A 15,472-nucleotide genomic window follows, 5' to 3' on the forward strand; every position below is an offset into this window, starting at 1 on the left:
AAAAGGTATGGATAATAGTGTTAGGGATGATTATGACATCAATATATGTTTGGTTTCAAAACAATTGACGTAGTGCCTGCTGAGAAAAAACAACTAAATGTTCATTGTAAATTTTGCTTCCCCACCCTGTAATAGTATACAACAAGGGTAGAAAGTTCCATAATTCACAAAATCTTTTACATTAATACATGTAAGTAAAAACATTAGGAAAGAAAAAATAAATAAATAAAAATAATAAAATAAAATGAACAAATAAAAATATGTAATAAAAATAAAAAAATTGCTCAAGGAATAAATAGAAATCATACAAATTGAATAAGATTATACATTTGACATATTTTTTTTGTTTTATTTGCTTTAGAATTTATACTGTTTCTCAAATTGTCTACGTAATTGGAAAAACGGGCTTTGAAAACTGATGTTTGAAAGTTGATGTGCAAATGTGGAGCAATGAATGTGAAATTTGGCAAAAATAATCAAAAGGTTCCCATTGAGATTAAGAACCTGTTTTTCAAGGGAGTCCTGGCCAAGAGACAGCATGAAACACAACACATAGTTGCAACATACAATTACCTCATACAGTTACAACAAATAATAATTTACAGGACAATTCAACCTATGAAAAACACGTGTAAGTCATTGAGTTGTTCTCCAGCACTTTGAGTTTGGATTTAAAAGCATTCACTGAGATCAGTTCAGACAGTTTCCAGTCTTTTAGCAACATATTCCATGAGGACGGAGCAGAGTACACAAATGCCCTTTTTCCCAGCTCTGTACGGGCGAATGGCACAAAGAGGAACAAATGCTCGTTCGATCGCAGACAATAAGAATCAACACTTCTTCTCGTAATTAAACTACAGATATAGGAAGGCAGTAGCTCAAGTATGGCCTTGTAAACGAAGGTGTATCAGTGTCCCAGCCTCCTAGCGGATAGGGCAGGCCAGCCCACTCTGGAATACAAGTCACAATGATGTGTCATGGTTTTAGAATTTGTAACAGACCTCAGAGAAGCATGATAGATGGTGTCAATCATTTGAAGATACCTAGACGATGCGTTCATATAAAGTACATCTCCATAATCTAACACTGATAAAAAAGTGGCAGTGACAAGCCGCTTTTTTACATCAAAAGAAAAGCACAACCGGTTTCGAAAGCAAAAGCCCAGTTTAAGTTTTAACTTCTTTACCAGGTTTTCAATGTGGGGCCTGAAAGTGAGGGAGTCATCAATCAGAACACCAAGATACTTATACACATGAACCACCTCTATGACATTTCCCTCTAAAGTAGACACTACTGGGATAGTTTTAGGCCACTTCTTAGAGTTTGAGAATAGCATCATCTTAGTCTTTTCAGTATTCCTTTTCAGTTATTCTGTCTGTCTGTCTGTCTGTCTGTCTGTCTGTCTGTCTGTCTGTCTGTCTGTCTGTCTGTCTGTCTGTCTGTCTGCAGGAATATGCAAAAAAAAAATACTGCATTATAATGAACTTAGTATAATGGTGGAAGGGCTACATCAGGAGTCACTAGCCCTGGTCCTCCAGATCTACTACCCTGCATGTTTTAGATGTATCCCTCTTCCAACACACCTGATTCAAATGATCCCCCTATCATCAAGCTCTGCAGAAGACTGATAATGACTGTCAGGTGTGCTGGAAGAGGGAAACATCTAAAACATGCAGGATAGTAGCTCTCGAGGACCAGGATTGGACACCCCTGATCTAAAACGTGCAGGAATATACAGGGTGTCCCATAAGTCTCCATACATAGGAAAATAAACGTTTCTTGACATAAACCATTTTTATTTATATAATATGCTCTATATGACTGCCATTTTGTCGGGAACACATTTCAATGCGTGTCCTCCACTGCTGAAGAATTATAAAGAAGAAATATAAAGAAATACATGTTAGAACCATATATGTATGGAATGTATTATGTCTCCTATGTATGGAGACTTATGGGACACCCTGTAGATCTCGAGGACCAAGGTTGGTGACCCCTGGCTAGAGGTGGGTAATCCCAGCTCAGTAGAGTAAAAGTCCTGCCATGTATTAGTTCTACCTGCTCACTTAACACAGGTGATTCCACTAATTATCCCTTCATCTACCTGGATGAGGAGTTGTGCTCATCCAAATGGGCTGGTTCAGTGAGTGGTTGGAACAAATTCATGGCAGGACTTTTACTCTATGGAGCTGGGATTACCCACCTCTGCCCCTGGCCTACATGAACCAAGGATGAACCCCCCTTAACCAGGGGTGTCAAACATATGACATACGACCTGGTAAAGTTTCCAATCTTGGCCGTAGGATGAATTTTCAAAGTTCAGAAATTACTTTGAAGATATTAACAGTCAACTGTGGCGAAGTCATTTTAGCTCCAAACTCCAACCTCCAATGTCCTGTTACAAAAGTTCTGTGCATTTGTGGATCCACATGATCTATATAAATAATAAGTTGAGGCATAATAATGTTAGGGAAAGAAATTTCAGGTTGTTCAGGTCAGTAGAATTTTTTTTTTGCAAAAGAATAGTTTGTAAAAGTAAATATTTCATAATTTCATTTTACTTCTTAGCTGTAAAACAAAGACAGAACTTCGAAGTTCTCATCATGCTATTATTTTACCGGTCTGGTCCACTTGAGGTCAAATTGGGCTGCATATGACCCCTGAACAAAAATGACCCCCCTGCTGTAAACCTTAGAGCAGATCCATAAGAAGGAGCAGAGGCCGGTGTTGTTTTTCACTTTCTTTAACACTGAAAATAAAGAACAAATATTGACTGGAAGTGTAAACTAATAGGTGTATTTTGTTCCATTGCAACATCATTGCGCATCCTGTCCCCCTTCTTGGACTGAAAGGTGAAAAAAGGACAGCAGTGTTACATCTGTACTCCTGTAGGCCTAACGTTTAAAGGAGATCCTCAGCTGACTGTGAACCCACAGATAACAACTATCTAACCACCACCTGACATTAACTGATAAATGAGTAGTTTGTTATGGTAATCGTAAGGATGAAGTCATTGGTGATAATTTGCTGTTTGTTTGTGGTTCAGTGAGATTATGGAAGAGTGTACTGATAGCCCTGAGCTCTGAGCTCTGTAGGAGATCTTTTCATCATGTTAATTGTTGTTCTCAGACCTGTTCCAGTCAGGATTCTTGGAATCTTGGTGCCATGAAGTGAACTAGCCACAGTTAAACCATTATAATCAGAGATCCACCATTAATGGAAGATGATGCACGATGACACAGTAAGATATTACCATAATTAGCTCAACTTTATTTATTTTTACTTTTTTTGTCGGTTTCATTCACTTTTTGTATACATTCTTTTTTTTTTTTTTTTTTTTTTTTTTTACTATTAACACATATCTTTATTGAATTTTTAACACTTTACATATCTTTTCTGACATGAATTGGTAACATTGTGTAAGTCTCCCCTGAGCATAAACCCTCAAAACCACAAGCCATGAAGCAATGAAAGTAAATAACAAAATAATAATTGATAAACAATATAACTAATAGTGACTTGAATACTTGTCAACATCCATTTTCATATGTCTGATACATAGTCAAACATTTAAGAAGAATAATTTTAAAAAAAAAAAAAAAGGAAAGGAAAAGAAAGGGGGGTATGGTCTCACTTTGTAAGTTAGGATGATGAGATATCAGGCCTTGATTCTAAAAATCTGAGAAATGAATTCTATATCTTGTGGAAGATATAAGTTTTCTGTTTAATTGTGTACATGAGCCTTTCAATAGCTGTGCACGATGAGAGTTCCACAATCCATGAATTCAATGATGGAAAATCAATACTTTTCCAGTGTCTAGCTATAAGACACTTCGCATGTATTAGACAGATGTTAACCAGCCTACTTTCATAAGGTCTAAGTGCTGAAGTTTCTGGAATAAGACCTAGAATGCAGATCTGTTTCATTCACTTTTAAGTTTTTTTTTAAGTTTGTTATTTGTTGTGCTTGAGACACCAGCCTTATATTCTTGTGATACTTTCTAGCTTTTCTGAATCTCAACAGACACTGAGTCACTTTAGTCAGCAGTTACTGCACATTGTTTTTTCACATAAATCCTCTCTTTCCAACAACAGGACACAACTTCAATAGTTCCAGCTTCAAATCAAGGGAAACCTCCTCTTTTTGATTCCAAGTAGAAATCAATGCACTGAGTTCAGAACCATTTCATAGTCAAATTTAGGTTCGCAAAGCCCTCATTCCTCCCATGTTGGTGTCAAAGGGCTGTGATTATCCTCTTCTTCATAAACCTTCTTCCTCATGTTCTTTCTTTATCATCAGCCTACTTCAAATTATCACCATTGTTGTCTTCCTCAGCGTGTCACTATCATCACATTATCCTCAGCAGCTTTGTCATAATAATTATCCACAACAAGTCTCACCTTCATCAGCACAAGTGCAGTGGAAGACTCCCACTCATCATTGTCATCATCACTCAGACCTCATCATTCTCATTTCATCAGCAAGGAGTCTTATTTTCATCATCATCACCTTCATCTTCATCTCCATTAACATATTCATCAACCTCAGCCCTCATCATAACCTGACAGCTCTGCGGGAACCTACTCTATATATACCACTCTATATATCCCATATCCTTGTCAAAATTAAGTACATGTTCCTACACAAAGTCAGAGCATGTGTGTTTTCATTCATCACAGTTCTTTCAAGCGCTGGCACCTGTTTAGATCCATGTTTGTCATAGCCTACATGATGATTTATCCGCAACCGATCTCACCTACAGCCCGTCATCTTCCCTCATTTGTCATGTGTTTGTATTTGGCTTGTGCACATACGGTGCTTCGTTACAGTCGAACCAAGGCTTTGTCACAACACATCACATCAGCACTTGACTGATTCAGTTCTGGCAAACAGAGGTGGAAGCAACAGCTTCTTGGTAGACATGTCTGCAGCTTTTGGTGAATTGTAACCCCTTTTGTGTGAAGAGACTGTTGAATACATCGAAACTGGATTCATTTTGTTGAGTGCAGTTTATAGATATGTGTACTTGCTACAAAAAGCCCATTTAAAGCCCAGAAACTGTCATTTTTAGAGCAGCTGAGTTTATTTAGACCATTGTGATGTTAAAAATCTAGTCTAAAAATGATTCATTCTGATGATGATGCTTGGTTATGAACACAGGGCTATATCTGTATTAAGAGGTGTCATTTTGTGTTTAAAAAAAAGCATTTGCGGAATTTAAAAATAGCTTTTCAGGGAGATACATGTATTAATAAATATAGAACTCTGCTAACCCACGTCACACATAAAATCCTCAATGATGAAGCGTTTCGAAAAGACTCAAACAACATCTTATGCTCCTGACCCTTTCCGATGCCAGAGGCAGAACTGTGAGGATTCAGTGTGATTCATCCATCAGGCAGCACCAGGCTGAGTGTTACTAACACCCGGCACGATGCTCTCTCTGAGCGATGTCTGGCACACACCCAAAGGTCAGAGATGTCATCCAATGCATTCCCACACGAGGAAGCCTTCCCACATGTATTTCCCATGTCAGAAACTCATAACTGAGTATTTCCCTGAGTCATACTGGCCAGAAACACAGGAATAGACAAATAATTGGAGGTGTTGAGGGATGAGTTTCCTTGGACTACAGCATTTCTGATTAGATTCACACCTGAGTGACAGTGTAATATTAGCCAGATACTGGTGGCTGGGGAGCAGATCCACTGGGCAGACTGGGAGGCCGGACAAGGGCACCTTGTGATTTCCCTCCATTGAAAAGATATGCACTACCCAGGCAAAAAAAAAAAGTCACCACCTGGATTTAACTCAACAAACAGGTAAATGCCTCCCATTGGATAATTACTGCATGGGTAATTATGTCATAAGTTATTTAACTCTAACTGATGCAGAGTAGCTTCTCATTTCTTAAACAACCATGTCAGACGCACATCCTGTGGTCATGGAAAAGCTGTTAATCTGTTTCAGAAGGGTCAAGTTACTGGCACACATCAAGCAAAGAAAATATCAGGGGATTGTTGAAACTGCTAAAATTGGGTTAAGAACTGTCCAACCTATTATTAAAAACTGGAAGGATAGAGGAGAACCATTATCTTCAAGGAAGAAGTGTGTCAGCAAAAAAATCTTGAATGATTGTGAATGGTGACCATTAAAGACATTTGGTGAAATCAAATTGTAAACAAGTGGTGCCAGGCACAACAAACCCCGCCCCTTGCACGTATTGTAGCTTATTTTGGCATCAATCCAGCTGATGTCAGCATAGACATAGACAGCATAGACAAATTCTGTCCATTATAAGTAAATGGGGGAAAAAAAGATTTTAAAAATTCATAAAAAAAAAAATTTGAACTTTGACCTACTTTTCCCAAAATGTAGTCACATTTATTCTGGTTCACTGGCAATCTATGAACCCAATTTGGTATGAATTCAACCAATAGCTTTGCTGCTAAAGCGTTAACAAACAAAGAAACAAATCAAACCAAAAACAATACCCCTTGCCTCCGCTTAAAAATCAACGGTAGAATTCAGGGCTATATTTACTAGTGAAAGTAAGAATATTTCCACATGCACAGTGCAAAGGAAACTCAAGGGTTTGGTGCTAAACACCTGTGTAGCCTGGGAAAAAAATGCTTCAGTTTGCAAGGAGCATAAAGATTGGACTCTGGGGTAATGGAAGAAGGTCATGTGGTCTGATGAGTCCAGATTTACCCTGTTCCAGAGCAGGGTGCCCACACATTTTCAGCTTGTGAACTACTTTTAAAGTGACCATGACAAAATGATCTACCTCCATTACATATAGCTCAGTAGGTAACACTACTGACTTTGATACAGGGGGCGGGGGTTTAAATCCCAGCAGCATCTTAACCTGTTACTTCTTTTAGCCCATAAGCTCATGGGCATTTTACCTCCACCAGGAGCTACTATGATCACTTTGCTTCGTGTGTTTGCGTGTTTGTTTGTTAGCAAGATAACTCAAAAAGTTATGGATAGATTTTCATAAAATTTTCAGGAAATGTTGATACTGGCACAAGGAAGAAATGATTAAATTTTGGTGGTGATTGGGGGGTGGGGGAGCACTGATGGAGGTCTGTGCTCTTTGAGGGCTTTTCTTGTTTATGCTATGCGACCTACCCACACTACCTTCAGAATCAATCACGATCAACGTATTGGACACCCCTGTTCCAGAGTGATGACTGGATCAAAGTAAGAAGAAATGAAGTGATTACCCATCATGCCTAGTGCCTGCAGTACAACCCTGTGGGGGCAGTGTTATGGTCTGGGGTTGATTCAGTTGGTCAGGTCTACATTCAGCAATGTTATGTGACCACAGAATGAGGTCAGCTGAACCTGAAAACACTGAATGACCAGATAATTCCATCAATGGCATGGGTACATTTCAAGCCGACAATGCCAGGATTCATCGGGCTCAAATTGTGAAAGAGTGATTCAGGAAGGATGAGACATCATTTTCACAGATGGATTGGCCACCACAGAGTCCAGACCTTCCATCCCTCTTTTGGATGTGGTGGAGAAGACGTTCTGACTCTCAACATCATCAATACAAGATCTTGGCAAAAAAAATGAATGCAGCTCTGGATGGAAATAAATGTTGTGACATTGCAGAAGTTTATCAAAACGATGCTGCAGCGGATGCGTGCCGTAATCACAGCTAAAGGTGGTCCAACAAAATATTAGTTTGTTATTTTTTTTTTTTTTTTTTGGATGGGCAGTGAATGTTGTCTACAGTGATGTCCTAATTAGAATGAGAAAGGTCATAATGTAATCAACACAAAGAGTTTTGTAATCTCACTAAACATTTATAATGTCAAACTGATTCTAACTTTTCCTCTGGCAATTAGTACCAGACAATCCACTTAAAAAACACATCCTCTGACATTTCTACCAAAATATGACTACAGCCCCAAATAAGAGGAGGTTAGTATAGTATGGAAAATACAAAATAACAATGAAAACAGTCATATTAAAATATATGTTGTGTATGTTCCATTGTACACAGTATGAACACACATATTTCATGTTTTGTCTGGTTAATTTCATGTTATTTGTTAATATACATCCATTCCTACTATTCAGGCTGCAATACATTCAAGAAAAAGATGAAACGGGAGTAATTTATGAATAATGACTGGTTAAAATAATGGAATAGTAATCTGATGTGAACAGGTGATGTGTTCAGGTAATTGTCATTATGATTTAGTACAAAAGAAGCATCCTGGAAGATTATTCAAACAATGTTCCCCAAATTGATTTGGATATTTCACCCACTATGATACAGAATATGATTCAAATATTCAGGTAATGTAAATAAACTTCAGTGCATAAAAGGCCAATGGCACTGTGAGGAACCTTTGTCAGTCTCACAAATTCCAGCTCAACCCTATGTTTACTGTAACTCAGTCTGTGGACTCAGAGGTGTCTGGGATGGACCGTCACTGGGTGGAAACATGGATTATGGTCAGACCAGTCAGTATCCTGGTGATGTTTTGGAATAAAAATGGACACTGTGTGCTCTGTACAAAAGATGAAAACACCTTCAAACTGGCATTTGTGAATGCGACTGAAGTAGAAACAGCTGAAATCTCTACTTAACCCATAAAGACCCAGTGTTACTTTCATGGCAGTTCCCAAATGAATGTTTCTTTATATTTAGCATTTCCTAAGTGATTTAACACCATTGTTTGTAAACTAATGCTCTGTATTTTGCATTTTTTTCCTGTGAAAATCAGGTATTTTCCAATATTTAACTGATCATACAGATGTTCATAAAAGCTCAGATTAAAGTTGATTGTTATTATATCAAAAACAGAGAAAACTGTTTTTCAGTTTTTCAGTTAAATATATCATTAACTGAACATCCACTGTCATTTATCAAACTCCATGGGTTTTACTGGTGAATCAGTGTTGTAGAAGATGAGCCTCTGAAGGTCCAAATAGGTCATATCTGATGACCGTGAAAAGACGACAAACTGTACTTTACACCAATTATTTACATGTACTGATAATATTAGTGGATCAACAGGTATTAAACATTTTAAATCAGTAGATGGTTTTGGTCAGTGGTGTATGTTTGGGTCTTTATGGGTTAAATCACAGTAATGAACTATTCCCAGATAACTCAGAAAACTACAAGTGTAAAGAGCAAGATCAACATAGTGTCCGTGCTATTATTTGCTGTCCCTGCTGTTGCATATATATGGTAATAGGCAAAATATGGTAGCTTCAGAGTAAGAGACGTTCAACCCTAAAAAAAAAAAAAAAAAAAAAAAATCCACGTCTCTAGAATTTTTTTTTTTTTTTTTTTTATGTTTGATCTGTGTTGTCTTTTCCATTTTTTCTGCCTGGATTAGATATTACATATTAGATATATTAGATTCTATATGATAAAGGGACATAAATAATCAGTTCATTCTGTTTCGTAACACAACCTCAAATACCCAATGCAGTGTCACAACATCACATATCACCCATATAATAAAAAAAATACAAATGAATAGTCTCCACATTAGAGAAATTTGTACAAAAATGTTGTAAAATCCAAACTTTTTGCAGTACATATTACCCCATAAAGACCCAGTGCTACTTTTATGGCAGTTCCTCAAGGAATGTTCTCCCTATTGAACCTTTCTTAAGTGATTATCACCATTTATTATAATACTATCCTCTGTATTTTGCATTTTTTCAGTGAAAATCAGGTATTTTCCTTTATTTAATTCACTGATCATGTAGACGTTCCTAAAAACTCAGAATAAAGTTGAAGGTCATTATATCAGAAACAGAGAAAATATGACTTTTTCAGCAAATATATCAATAACTGAACATAAACCAAGTGTCTCCATCCACTGTCATTTAACAAACTATGTGTTATACTGATGAATCAATGTTGTTGAAGATGACGTTGTTTCCACGGTAACGACAGAGCCTCTGAACGTCCAGATGGGTCATATCTGATGACCATGAAGAGATGACAAACTGTATTTTACACCAGTCATGTACATGGATAGATAGAATAAGTGGATCAACAGGTATTAAACATTTCTGATCCTTAGATACTTTTGTTCAGTGGTGGATTTTTGGGTCTTTATGGGTTAAATGTGCTTTAGTTTAGTTTTTGGATGGTTCAAATGACAATGAAGCTCCATCTCTAACCTAAACACTCAGCACTGAGTTTGCATTTATAGCCTTTGCAGTGTGTCTGTCAGCAGGATATCTGATGGAGCATCAAACTGAACCTCACCCAGGGAGCAAAACGGACGGTGACATAACTTCATAGAAATATGTCAAAATGCCCCAAAGAGCAGATGATGAAGAGCAGAACTAAGAATATCTCCATTTTCATCTGTGTTCCAACAGCGTGGGACTAATTCTACTGTTCATTCTGAAGTATCAATGTGTCTGTGGCCACATCCTGTCATGGCATTTCATTCTTCGTTTTTTCATTAGAAGGTGACATTTTGTGGTTTTGCCTTCTGTAGAAGACTATAACTTCACGGGAAGAACCTATTCATGATAACTTGTTTAATCAGAATTGGTAAATAAGCATTAGTCAGATGACAATAGCAGCTTTCCAATCACTTAATAATCCATTCACTTATTATTTTACGTCATTCATAAGTATTCATAAGCTTGGAGACATCTCTTTTTTTTCTTTCTCTCAACCTCAATTTTCATCATTTATCAACTGTTTCACATTTTTAAGTCATCAGCTCTGGTGTTTAATAAACATTGATAGTGACTTTAACAAATATTTAACATAATAGCACATATAGCACTAGCAAAGCACTTATTTTTTTCTCCCTGCATTTTAGGTGACTTTATATGTTCTGTGTTGTGATTGTCATGTGTAGTCCATGTCTGTTTTATATGGCAGACTAACTGTCTTTGTTATAATGTGTCCACGTGATGATGTTTTTTATGTTGTCTGTGAAGCAGTGATATGTAGCACTGTGCCCAAGATGAATTTCCCCCAGGGGACAATAAAGTTTACTTTACTTTACTTTACTTTACTTTACTTTAATCAGCAATTTTCCATATCTACCATCTACCATCTTCAAATCACTGCTCATGAATTATCAATAGATGATACAAAAGATCTGTAAATAATGTATTACCTCTTAATGAAGAATAATATTCTAATGACATTAAAAAAAAAAAAATAGTAACAACATTTTTTATGATTAATTTGATTTATTATAATGTAAAAATACTGAAAACTCTTACATTTCTATATCTCAGTACCAAAACATGATTGAATGTTAATGTGCTATACGTGAAGCATTAGGCTACCTGTGGGAAGAGTGTTAACCTAGCTATTGTCAGCCTTTTATGTATTCGGAAAGTTTGCAGCCACACCATAACATGTCACATAGAAATGGAAAACAACTGTTCAGCTGTCAAGAACAAAAAGGTAAACTCATATAAATGTCAGCGCTGAGGTGTCAGCCACAAGTGTCCTCAATCAAAAGTAGTCTTTTATGCCCTGAAAAGACAAACTTCAATAATAACGACAACAAAACATGTTTTATTTGTAAGGAATTGAAAATGTTCAAATACTAATACAATTCAAATACAATCTTGATAAGTGGTTCCCAGATATTTTCAGCTCAAGACCCAAAAAATAAATGTATTTTATTACTCTCTTATGATTGATGGGACTCAAAACCACAAACCAAATGTCATGAACTGCTATAAATAAATATTTACAGACTTTTCTATAGTCAAAATGATGAATTACATGCTTTAAAGTTACAGGCAGCAGCACACATCTATCTGTGATATGAAACAAACTGACATTTTACAGTTTACATTGTTTTTGTCATGGGTTTTTCACACCATTTTTGACACACGTTATTTGCATCTATTTGCATCTACTGTTTGTAATTTTCATCTTTTATGTGATTTTTTTTTCCCTCTACATTTCACACAGCTTTGGTGAGATTAACATTTAGAAATTCTTCTGCCTTTGATGAAAATAAATTTACATGTCATTTTATTATCATGTATTTTACTCTGACAAGTGGCGACTCATTTTGGGTCGCAACTCTAGTTTCCACAGACAGCTCTATACATCCTCCTCTGTGAGGCTGTATTTAGGCACAGCTGCACTAAATGTGTGTGCACTAAATGTATGCTCACAATGACAATACTTTCACAATAAACATGTGTTTACATTGTTCACCCTTTAATTTAAAATGTTAGCATGCTAACAACTAATTATACAGAATGCACAAATTACAGCTGAGGTTTATGAGAATGCAATTAGTTTTGTAAGACATGTAAACATACACAAAAAAGTGTATTGAGCTACTTTTAACGATGGCAAGCAGTCAAAAAATAACTACTTTTAAAATAGAATAAAATAAAGTATAGATTTTTTATTGCGAATTTAAAAAATCAGTTCCAGCCGCAAAGATTCATTATTTGTTACCAGTGAATGTTTGTCCTACTTTCAATGGAATTTATCATATATTTATAGCTATGCAGGGGCGGATCTACAGGGGTCGAGAGCCTTTAGTGCCTTAACGTTTGTGTTCTTAAAACTGCGTGTGTAAAAATAAAATGCAATAATCTCCACAAGCTTCTCAAAGCACTGAAACAACCAATAAATTGACCAAATGTGATTTAGAACAGGTTTGATTTGACTGGTATACAACAGCTCAGGGACAATTATGGTAATTACTTACAGAGCAGAACTTTTACTTGTAAAGTAGTTGTAATATTTTCTGTTTTATATCAACACTTAATTTGTAAGACCTCCACAGTTTCGCTTTGTTTACACAGTGGTCTTGTTCCTGTTATGTATTAAGAACACGTGGGTATAATGACAATAATACAATATATTATAATAAATTAAATAGCTTTAAAGTATTTTTGTGGATTTTTTTTTTTTTTTTTTGTATCCAATTATGTTCTGCAAATATGGGAATTCCCAAACCGTCCTCCCATACCCCTATGCAAAAACTCTTGCCCCTTCTGCCATCCCATGTAAACATTTCTAGAGCCACTTCTGTAGGAATGCTGTTGTTTCATTAACTGAACACTATTAGATTATTAACCAGTATTTAATGCAACACTATCCCCGCTTTTGTTGAACGTACAAATTGTTTCATGAACACAGACTCCACATACATTCATTTCAGTCTCTTGTTTTATCTTTTCTTTTATGTGAACCATGTGTTTTAACCCTTTCATGCATGAATTGTGAGAACCTTTGTCAAGATTTTTTTCTTCAGTGTTTTTATTCCTCCTTAGGCATGAAAAAAACAATGCGATCGAGTTTTTTTTCCTATGGAGTTACAAAAATATCCATGCATTTAATTTTTGAAGAAAAGAAACATATGTTTAAAACCCAATATCAGAAAGTGATATGAAAACAATGAAATAAAAACATTTTTAATGCTGCCAATCTAATGTCTTCTCACATTTTACCATATTCTAATGCTAGTAATTACTCACTTCATGGAGATAATATGCAAAAAAAACTTCTTGTCTAACAAATAACAATTGATATACGCTTAAACATGTTACTGCAGGTCAGGTTTATCGAGAACAGCAAAGTTACAGTAATAGTCTGAATGTCAGTGTATGGGATGGTGCGTAAGTGTTCACTGTGTTGGCTGATATGGAACTAAAACATCAAAACCCATGAATATACAAGAGAACAGCTGGAGAAGAACTGTCCACTGGAGTGATCTATGCATGAAAGGGTTAAAAAAAGTGCTATTTATAAATTAAGTCTTACTTTCTTACTTTTACCAAAACAGAATAAAATATAAGGCAATTATGTGGGTTTGTATGTGTGACAGGAGCCACGCCGGGCAGCACAGCGCAGGGTCATATGACAAAAGAGCAAGTCAGGCGTACGACGAGAGCAGTGGTTTTGGAGGAGGCTAATTGGCAAATATATTTGAATTTGCTAAGTGGACGGGCTTTGGAAACTCACCCGCACTCATATTAATTAGGCAGGTCTCTAAATGTTATCCGAAATGTCACAGCCTTCCCTGAGTGTTGTATTTCAGTCAGGATGTCTCATAGGATCCACTATCACATCGTTTATGTTCATTCACAAGAGCTATCAAATTTTAAGTGTATAAAGAGTTCCGCTTTGTTTGTACACAGGCGCAGTGACCTGACTGTGCGAGGAGAGGAAATGCACACCAGATAGTTACTGCAAATGCATTCAAGTTGAAAATTAAAGTTTCACCATCCCTTTGCATTATTAACAGAGGAAGGACACACAGCGGCTGAGGGGAGACACGCCTGCAAGCTACTGCGACTAATTATGCATCAAATAGAGAATAACTTGTTGACAACGTGCAAAAATTGTGATGCTATTCCTCTCCAGGAAGCGGGATATAATTACTTCTAGGGGAAAAGGTTTTCAGGAGGATTGAAAACCTAAAGATACTTTATTTCTGAGCTGCTGAAGGTTGTTATTTGTAGGATAGCAGAATGTGAAGTGCACTTTGACTCCTGGGTGAACTTTGCCCCCTGTGGATGAGTCAGCAGCTCCTGAATGCGATGGAAGGCACTGACCCAGAAAAAGAGGTGCCACTTTGTTATCGGATGAAATCTCCCCCCTGAATGGAGGGCAGCAACATGGTAGCGCTCACAAAAAACTCTCTCATTTGAAGACATTTTGCCTCCACTTGCACCTTCCCCCATCCCATTGTGCAGCTAAAATGTCACAGTAACCACAGATGGGTTAAAGTTCATTCACTTCAGATAAGTTGGACCATCATGTCAGGGTAAATAATGTGCATTTAAATCCTTCATGTTAGCTGTATTCTGCCACCGCTCACCCAAACCAGGTCACTTCAGCCCACATGCATATGTTCATACCTGCAAAATCTGGTTTCTCTGAGAATGTGTATACTTGTTAAAACACACCCCCACAAAACATCAGGAACTCGGACTCAATACAAAACTTCAAATCACTACTCAGAACTCACCTGTTCAAACTTGCATTTTCTTGAGCCACTTTTTTTCTCTCTGTTCTTTTTGTTTTGTTTGTTTGTGAAGCGTCTTTGAGTGTCCAAAAAAGCGCTATACAAGTGTGATGTATTATTATTATTATTATTATTATTATTATTATTAAAACCATGATCATGACATCATTTTCATAAACATCAAACATCACCGTACGTGCTTGTAAGAAAATCTGCGTTTGATTTCTTTCAATCCATCATAAATCATTATCTATTACAGTTGTTTCATGTCTTACTTTATCAAAACAAAAGAATCCAGAGCTACCCTTTCAACTATATCCAAAGCATATCTAGAGATTTTTCGCATGTATTAGTCTTCTTTTTTTTCCAACTTTATTGAAAATATATGTGTATACAAAACATCAAGAAATTGTGAACAAACATCAAGATGTCAAAAGGAAAAATCATCCAAACAAATAAATTAACATAATGCACAGGCTCACAAACACAAAGAAGAAAAGAC

Source organism: Sphaeramia orbicularis, chromosome 12 (genome assembly GCF_902148855.1).
Source record: "Sphaeramia orbicularis chromosome 12, fSphaOr1.1, whole genome shotgun sequence".
NCBI lineage: Eukaryota > Metazoa > Chordata > Actinopteri > Kurtiformes > Apogonidae > Sphaeramia > Sphaeramia orbicularis.